Genomic DNA, 9,763 nt, shown 5'->3' on the forward strand with positions numbered 1-9,763 from the left:
CCATTCCTGAGTTTGTCAGTCAATATCTGTCACCTCCAACAGGAATAAGCCATGCTTAAAGCAGGGATCAGCACCTTCAGAGAAGACTCAGCAACACCAAAGGATCACTTGAGCCAGTGTCACGCATGACTTCATATTTAGGATGGCTTTCCCTGAAGCCTAACTTTGATTTTCTTTATTCCAATTTATTCCTGCTCCTCCTGCATAGACATTCCCCACCATCCCAGATTAGAAATTCCTGGCACACAGAATAGGACTGTCTGCTCATTTCCACATTCTGTTCACCATTTTCTCTGGTCACACCTCTGCAATATTTAATAAACCCTCACTGGATGTGACAGCAGTCATATGCCAGAAGCACAGACATGGCATTAGTCATATTTCCTCTGGGCTGGAGTAATGCAATCATAGCTGGTAATTAAAACTTCCCCATACGAAGGTTTGGCTTTATGCTTTTCCTTTTGTACATTCAAAATTTGGTAAATTTTTCCTGATGATCAGCCCTGTCTGAAGTGGGCAACATCTTGTGAAGGCAATGCCAGAACACCAAGAAACTAGGGAAGAAAAAATAAATAAAAGCACAACAAAACAAAAAAACCCACCAGAACAACAACAACAAAAAAGAAACAGAAAACAACAAGAACAACAAACAAACCAAAAAAAAAAAAGGAAAAAGTACATGAAAAGAGTAAGATGGATGGAAAAATGAGTGAGGGACTATCTGCAAGCCACAAATATCTTGGGCCATTTTCCAATACCTGTGCAAAGTGAAGTGGCAACACAGCTCTACCTCCAAAGAGAAAAATTCCCTTTTTATGAAGAGCTCCCTCGGAAGTAATTGAGAATATTTGTGTGAACAAGGGTTTGTAGGATCACACCTGAAAACCTTTAAGCCATTTGGGCAGGAACTTCTTCCTCTTATGCACACACAGGTGCAGGAAATAAACACATAATCCCTGTTCAATTATATGTCATAGTCAAGACTATGTTGGATCTGTTCTGTGCTCCATTATAAAGAGTGGATCTACTCAACAGCTACTGGAACTGAAAATTTCATCCTGTTTTTGCAGATACAATGTCAGAGGGACTCCATGTTTAGGATGAACTCCTCAAGCAGGCCTGTCCTTTAAGGCATGGTCAGGTATGCCTGTACTAGTAAATTAAATTGTGTGAATACAGAATGGCTTGCCTTAATTACTGTGCCTCTTCCTTTCCCCCAGACTGGCTCTTTTTATCCAGATTTCTCAGGAAGAAAAGCCCCCAGCCCTTGTCACCACCCTACCAATGCCCAGGTGTCCCACAGAAGAGTGGCAGGTGGCATGGGCCAAGCTTGTGACAGAAACTGTGCTGCCACTTTGCATTGTTCCAGCATGCTTCCTGCTGCTTTTAGTTCCCAAAATCAGGTTTTCCAGCCCTCTGCCCAGCTCAGACAACCCCACTGCCTGGGCACAATCCCCTCCAGGGATGCACCCTCGGAGCAGGGCACAGGACTGTGGTGTCACCATGGGGGATTTCCTCTGCACCAGGCCTCCCCTGGCATTTTTTGTCCTGTCTCCACCAAAATGTGGTGGATTTTTGCTGCCAAACAGCCCGCAGGTGGCCTCAGGAGGGACTGAGCAGCTGCTTCTGCTGTGGCCCAGCAGACTCGTGTTGGCAAGCCCTGCCAGGGTGAAAGCAGATCCTTTTGGGATCTGAGCATGCTGAAAACACATCTCTCCTGTCCCTCAGCTTAAAAACAATACTGCACCTCCTTTTGTAAGCCCACTCCTTCTTTCCAGTTCCCAGGGGTCTCTGAAAGGTCATGAAAGCTGCAATAACAATCTTTAGCAATGTCTCTTTTCTACTTGTGCTCTGTGCTGGACACTGCTCAATGAAACATTTACCTGAAGGACACAAACCCCCCCTCTCAGATGCACACACGTATATCCTGTGGGTAAAAGATCTCTCTAATTGCAGCAGGAAATGTGACATTTCAGACTGGGTGGATGAAGGCACAAATCATCCCTGGTGAGGAAGAATCCTGCGGGGATCAGGAGAGGGAGTGGGCAACGGAGCTGCTCCTTTCCGGCTCAGTGCCAACGTGCTGTGGAACATATTTTCTTTAATTTAATAAACAGGCCTTCCCTCCTTCACACTACCCACTGCTCAGGAAGCAAATCCAAAGAGGGAGAGCCTGTGTTGCAGTAAAGGTAGGAAGCTGGTTCTGGTTGTGAGAAAGTTCCTGCACTCGTTTGTGCCATATGCAGATTTTCTCCTGATTCCAGGTTATTAAAGAGGCAGGTGGTTCATTGCCATTGACAGACTTGCTGTTACAATTTAATTCTTTTTTATCTCAAAAGGGAGGAAATCTGTTTCACGTTTATTTGAATACAAACATGTATCTTAAATATGCCACACATAAAGCTGCTTTATTGCCTGTTGCTGTCCGCTCCCCCAGGCTGTCACAGCTCCTGCAGGAAAGCCAAAAAACTTATGGTGGATTCAGACCTTCACCTCAGTGTCAACCCACATAAATGCAATGGAATACCACTAGTTGAAAGGCACTTTAAGTGACACATAGACACATTGACACACGAGCACACAGACAATAAATTATCCATCTCTAATTTAGAAAAAAATCTCATCTACCATTTCCTCACCACCAACCACTCCCTCTCAGGCACACATTTGCTGCATGGAATTTTTTTTCTGGTTTTCTTCCTTATCCTGCCTCCTTTCACAGGCCCAGCCTCTGCCATGGGGTGGGAGGTGCTGGGAGCAAGGCTCAGTCCAGGGTGCCCAGTGCCTGGAGACCCAGCACAGCTCAGCACTGATGAGGTCCATGAGAGGCCACCAGGAAGGGCTGATTGCTGCATGCTGAGCTCAGACTCCTCAAGGCTTGAACGTGCCAAAACTGGGACAGCGTTGCCATCACCAAAGACACCTTCCTGCAGAGAAGATGATTTTTAGAAAGTCTTTCAGGCTGGTGCACCTGCTGACCCTCCTTTGGGCAGTGCAGGAAAGGTGAGATTCATCTTGGATCCATAAGTTTCACCTTTCCCTGGCAAGGCCTTGGCTCAGCACATAAAGTACAGGAGGACTCCCCATGGGGAGGCTCTCCCCATGCAGAAGAAGCATCAGCAGGGTTCTCAATGAGCAAGCTGTGCAGGATCAGGCATCAGGGCCAGATGGGTCTCAGGCATCACTGGGATGCTCACATGGAAAACAGGAGACACCATTCCATGCACTGAGGAAAAGCTGAGCGTTTCCTCCAGTGACAGCTCAGTGTGAAGTGGCTGGTTTAACCCCCAGAGCTGGGAAATGTTTCATGGCACTGGTGGGCACCTTGTCCTTTCCTTGCCACGGCCATCAGGGTGGAGGGGAGAGTGTCAGGAGGGGCACACACTCTGCTCCTCCCATCCACCTCCCATTTGGTGGCAGCTTGGTGACAGCTGGCAGTTTGGTGACAGGTATGGACAAGGCACATTCAGGGTAGGGGACACCCCATGCAGGGGCACAGAGGTGAGTATGATGCCTAAAAACAGAGGCCAGACAAAATTAAGAGAATAATTAAGTAATAATTAATAATATAATTAGAATAATTAAGAGAATAAAAAATTGGTTATATTTATTGAAGGACCTTCAGGTACATTTTGAAGCTCCCCACCAGGGGCTACACCCAAAATGGATGATGGGTCACAGGTTTTCATATTTTTATAAGTTTGGTCCATTTGCATATTGGGGGTTAATCTTCCAATTACAGCTTCATGTAATGAAGTAATTTACCCCAAGTTTTCTCCCCTCAACTCACTTTTGTTTTACATTTCTGGGCCCTGAGGCAGTGAGGTGTCCTTGATTCTCAGGCTTGGAGAGGAATTTTGTCTGACCAAAATGGGAAAGCAGTAGCTGACACACTTGTGGAGTTTAGAGTCACACTAAAGAATTACAGGACTACAAATAAATGAAAATATAAAAGCTAAAATCCTGAGGTATCAGATATTTGCCCACAGGACACTGACCATGGCACAGACAAACCTGACTCAGTGGGAAAAGGGATCTGGGTGTGAGAGGCAGCATCATCCTGGGAGCAGCTGCCAGGCTTTGGGCTCCTGGCAGCTGCAGCAGGGATGTCCCTTGGCAGGGTGTCACCACCACCAGGTGCTTCCCAGCCCCTCTCCATCTTTGCCTCACTGGCATCTTGCTTTTCTTGATACTTGTCATTTCAGTATTACAGTACAGCTGTACTTGAGGTAAAAATTTGTTGTCTTGGCGGAAAGGGAAAAAAAAAAAAGTAATTTACTGTGAAGCACTGGCTGAAAATCATTTTCTGAACCACAGCACAATTTTAATCAGACGACCATACTGTATCCAATCAAGGGAGGATTTGTGAGGGGGGCAGAGGGGTGTTTCACTGTGGCCTTCCCCAGAGGACAGTAAATCCAAGCTCTGCTCAGGAAGACGAGACATCTCAGGCTTCACAGCCTGCCCAAACCTAATTTGCACTAGAATTACATGGCCATTACTAATGTATACAGTGACTCAAATTGATTACCTTGCTATTAGTAAGAGCAACACTGGCTTTGGTGATGGCAGCTTCCGAGAGAGGAGGAGGACAAAGGGGTAAGAGAAAAGTGGGGATGGGGGGTGAGGAGGACCATGGGGGTGAGGAAGGTCATGCTCCAGGGAGAGTTCAGCACGAAAGAGAGTGTGCAAAAGCCTGGACTTCACATCTTCTGTGCTTGTCACATGTGGCATTAAAAAAATATCACCTGGTTTAGTCTTCAAGTCCCTGAAATCTCAGCATATGTAACAGGAGTGTCTCTAACTCAGGACTCCTAAGGGCATGGGAAACCCCAGATCTCCCAGGGTTTTCCTGTTCATGTGTACAGCACTGGGGGTGCTGCTGTGAGGGACACCCCAACATGCTCCTGCACAGCCTCTCCCACCTCCTCCCAGCACTTACAGCCCCTGTGGGGCACAGACTCACACCTTGCAGCACCCACGAGCTCTGCAGAGAACACTGCATCCTCCCTTGTTGGCCCAGTGGCATCCAAACATTCTGAGCAGTTTAGGCACAGTAGGTGCACTTTAGCAGGACAGTTCCCATGCCTCTTTTTCCAACATCCCCTTTTAAAGATGTGTCCCCCTGAAACTGGGAATGTGGAGTTCAAACCCCCAGTTCAAATCAGGCACAAGAGTGGTTAAATATTGGCCTCCAGTGTTTCCAATGTGGGTGCCTGCTTTTCATATGGCTTTGGAGAAGAACATGGCCTGCCCTGGACACCAAACACCTGGCAAGGACTCAGGGCAAGCAAGCCCAGAACTGAAAATGTTGCTCTGCTCCCAGTGGGACTTACCCCGATGGCAGCAACAGCAATTTCTTTCCTGAAATCTCCCACACGCTACAGCACAGATCTCACATAATGAAAACACAACCCTGGAGCCAAAACTTCTCTCCCACACAGCCACACTCCGATCCCAACTCCACACAAACACAGATTTTACATTCCCACCCACGGGAATCCCCCACACTTTAAAACACCTGAAGACTGGAGCAGAGACAAGAGAGGATGGGGAAATTTCCATGCAGATTTTTGCTGCTCCTGTGCAGCTTTTTCCCTTTAAACTTGCTTGACATTCCAGGATGCCTGTGACACAGGACAAGAGTAAGGTGTTGCCTCCCAGGATAACACACACCAAGCAATCTCTGCATTTGCTCTTTAACCCTGGCAGAATTTGCAGGGCTCCAAAGACCCCCACAGGCAGTGGGGAAAGGAGCCCTGTCACCACCATGCTTCCCACCAGTGAGGTCCTGAACTCTCAGTGAGCACTACTGGATTCTGTGATTAGATTTCCCTTGGCTGGAAAGTCAGTCTGATGTATTAATAATACAAAAATATTAGGGTAATATTGTATTTGTGGGGTCCCTCGTGGCAGGAAGGAATGATGAATCTGACTCCATGTCCTCAGAAGGCTAATTTATTATTTTATGATACCATATTATATTAAAGAATACTAAACTAAACTATACTAAAAGAATACAGAAAGAATACTTACTGAATGCTAAAAAGATAATAATGAAAACTCGTGACTCTCTCCAGAGTCCCAGCACAGCTTGGCACTGGTTGGTTATTGAGTCAAAACAACTCACACCAGAATCCAGTGAAACAATCACCAGTTAGAAAAACAATCTCCAACCACATTCCAAAGGAGCAAAACACAGGAAAAGCAAATGAGATAATTATTGTTTTCCTTTTTCTCTGAGGCTTCTCAGCTTCCCAAGAGAAAAATCCTGGGCAAAGGGATTTTTCCAGAAAACGTGAATACCACAGGGTAGCAGTAGGAGTAGCAGTACAGATGTCTTCAAGATGCAGATAAACCTTTCTCTGGAGCTCCAACACATCGGAGCTTGAGGTGAGCTGATGCCTGATGTCAGGGTTATGCTCTCTAGTCCTTCAGTTCCCACTGAAGCAGCTCAGGTTCAGTCCAGGGACCTGCTGAGGGGCACAGTTTGGCATCCTCCCCTCTAGCAATGCCATCAGTTAGATCAGCTCTCTCACCACTTTCAAATCTCCCAGTTTTAGCTTACCTTGCACCTTACAACACTCTATAACCAAATCCAAGCTCAAGCCCAGTTTTACAGCCAGGCTGCCTAATCCTCTGTGGCTCCCCAGGAGGTGGCCGTGGCCACCTCGATTTTGGAGGCACTGCAGCAACAGAGAGTTAGTTATGTGGACAGAAATACTATTTTTCCTAATATAGGGAAGAAAAAGGAGGCTGGCAGGGAGATGGGATGGTCTTTCTCCATGTGGATGCATCCAAGGAAAGATGGGACAGGGCTGAGGGCTGTGAACACCAGCAGCTCAGCTCGTGATTCCCTCCCTGGCTCCAACCTGCTCGATGCTGAGCCCTGCCCCACCAGAGAGCTTCTAGGGAAAACTTGCATGGGCTTTTATTTGTTGTCTCGGCAAATATTTATTCTTGACACAAGCCAAATTTACTTCTGCGATCTGCTAAATATCTCTGCTCTGTTTCTTAAGCAGAGTTGGAAGCATTTCCTTCCAGACCTGTTTCCTGCCTCTCTCCCCACCCACTGATGGAGACACCGGGATGGCAGCCATGGTACTGCTCAAACCAACATTATCAGCCTACTGCACATCTCTTGGGAGTATTTTGGGAACACTACGTTGCCACAGCTGTTTATTTTTCACACAGCAGGTGGGGAACCTGCTCTGTTTGAATGGCACAAGGGAAAGGCCAGTTGCTCCATGTAATTTACAGCATGGCCAAGTGAGGGGTGTTCAGCACCAAGTTCCATCCCAGAGCATCCACACACACACACCCTTCAGTTATTTTAAGCAAACATTCAAAGCTCTGGTTCAGTCTTTTCCTCCAAACTACAGCAAAAGCAGAAAAGCCATTAACTGCACAGGCAGATGGTTATTAGGAAGTGTGTGAGATCTGGCTGCACCACCGCTGCGTGGGTGGAGCTGATTAGATGGACCTGTATCAAAAAATAACAAAAAAAAAAAAAAAAAGAAACATTTCCTACATTTCCTTTGCTGCACAGTGAGAAAAGCTTTCCCCATGCAACTGCAGAAGACGATTCAAAAATAACAGCAAAATTGCTCCTCACCTCCCCACTGAGCTGAGTTATATGCAATTCCTTCCCAGCCTCACTGCTGAGAAACACACATGTGGGCACCAGGATGGGCACAGGAGGTTTCCTTCACCAGGCTGGCAAAGGTTAAACACATAAAGAGACCCAGGTGCTACAGTACCAGAGGTGCCACTGCTTTGCAAACTGCCCCCAAAAAGCTCCCCCTGTGGCATTCATATTCTCTGAAAAATCCCTTCACCCACGATTCTTCTCCTGGGAAGCTGAGAAGCCTCAGAGAAAAAGGAAAACAATTCTTATCTCATTTTCTTCTCGTGTGTTGTGCTCATGTGGAATGTGTTTGGAGATTGTTTACCCACAGGTGATTGTTTCATTGGATTCTGTGTGAGATGTTTTGACTCTTTGGCCAATCAGTGCCAAGCTGTGTTGGGATTCTGGAGTTACAAGTTTTCATTATTATCTTTTTAGAATTGAGTAAGTATCCTTTCTGTATTCTTTAGCACAGTATAGTATTCTTTAATATAATACAGTATTATAAAGTAATAAATTAGCCTTCTGAGAACGTGGAGTCAGATTCATCATTCCTTCCTTTGTCAGGGCACTCCACAAATACAACACCCCTCCTCTTCCTCTGCTGTTCTCTGCTTTACCCACCTGGCTGGTCCTACCTGGGGAAGCATCTTTAGAGCAGCTTCACCATGGAGACGTCCCACCAAAACCAGACAAAGCAAGGTTGCTGTACTTCCACAAGCCCACTCCACCCACCAGCACAGATGACAAAGGCACCTGGCAGGCAGGAGACTTTCAAATCCTCTGGGGCTGACACGGCTGTGTCTGCAGTGAGCAGCCCCAGGGACAGCACAGCTCTAGCTGCCCAGTTTGGCAGGAATTGTACAAACTGGGAGTTTACACCAAAAAGGTCAGGGGATTTCAGGCCATGAACCAAATAAAACAAGGCTGTAAAAGCACATGGAACCATAGAATTGTTGAGGAAAGAAAACCAGAAATCTGAGGTTATCTTGGTGTATCTTCTGCCCTTCCAATTGTTGCCTGGTGTATCCAATGTACATCACCTTATCAAGCAAGAAACTGTTTCTCCATAGTTTAGTGAAGCTCTCAACACAAGGAGCAAAGATACGTCTTTAAAACTACAGGACAAATTGAACATTGCTCTGAAATAAACCAACCACACAAAAATTAAAAGGAGAACTTTTAATTCCACTCCCCCTCTCCCCACCCAATTGTGTTTATAGAAGTAAATCAACAGCACTGCAAGACATCAGTGCAGGGTTAAATCCTCAGTTAAATCCTCATCTAGAATGAAATTCATGAAGAAGCTGGAGACAAAATTGTCTTTGTAGCAGATACACAACTTGGGTGGTCAATGTGAATGCACTTCCAGACATCACTGTCAAAACCCTTATCTAGGAAAAATCATTAGCTTCATACCACACTTGATATAATGCTTCAATATAATGCTTGAAACAGCTCATTTTAAAGGGGTATTTCAGTATCACAAAGAGAAATACAGTTATTATGGGCCAGAGACACTCGAGCCATATCCCCCATCATTTTTTGTCTGCCGGAGCTGACACTGTGGAAGGAGTCTGCCCTCAAAAGGCCAAACACTAAAGTGCACAGAGCGCAGCCCAAAGTCCATGAGCTCAGCAGCAGCTCACCCCGGCATTCCCTTCCCATCTGCCTCTTGTCTCCCACCACTTTCAGCCTGATTCCAGCCCAGCAGAAACAATCAAGAGCAGCCAGCCAGGAGAACACCAGAAAATCACTGCACTGCTCTGTGGACAGCCTAGCTGTTAACTTTCCCCTCTGATTTGGTTATTTATCTTCTAAAACAAACATAGAAGAACAAAGAAGAAATTTCTCCATTTCCAGGACTCCTGCTGTTTAGCTGCAGCACAGAGGTTTGTTCCCACTGTCACTACAGATGCACATGATTAATTGTGCCACAGGAATGACAGATGGACACAGACACCAGCACAGTTCTCATGGACATTGAATCAATTACTCACAGAGGTGGCTCAAACAAGTGTGTAAAGCCTCACCCCTTTGCTATTACTCATCTTGTGTTTCCTACTGTAAAGAAAGCACATTTTTTTTTTGCTCCATGCCAGACTCTACAGCTAATTGAGATCAGGAAAGCAGCAG

Source organism: Passer domesticus, chromosome 1, assembly GCF_036417665.1.
Source record: "Passer domesticus isolate bPasDom1 chromosome 1, bPasDom1.hap1, whole genome shotgun sequence".
Lineage (NCBI taxonomy): Eukaryota > Metazoa > Chordata > Aves > Passeriformes > Passeridae > Passer > Passer domesticus.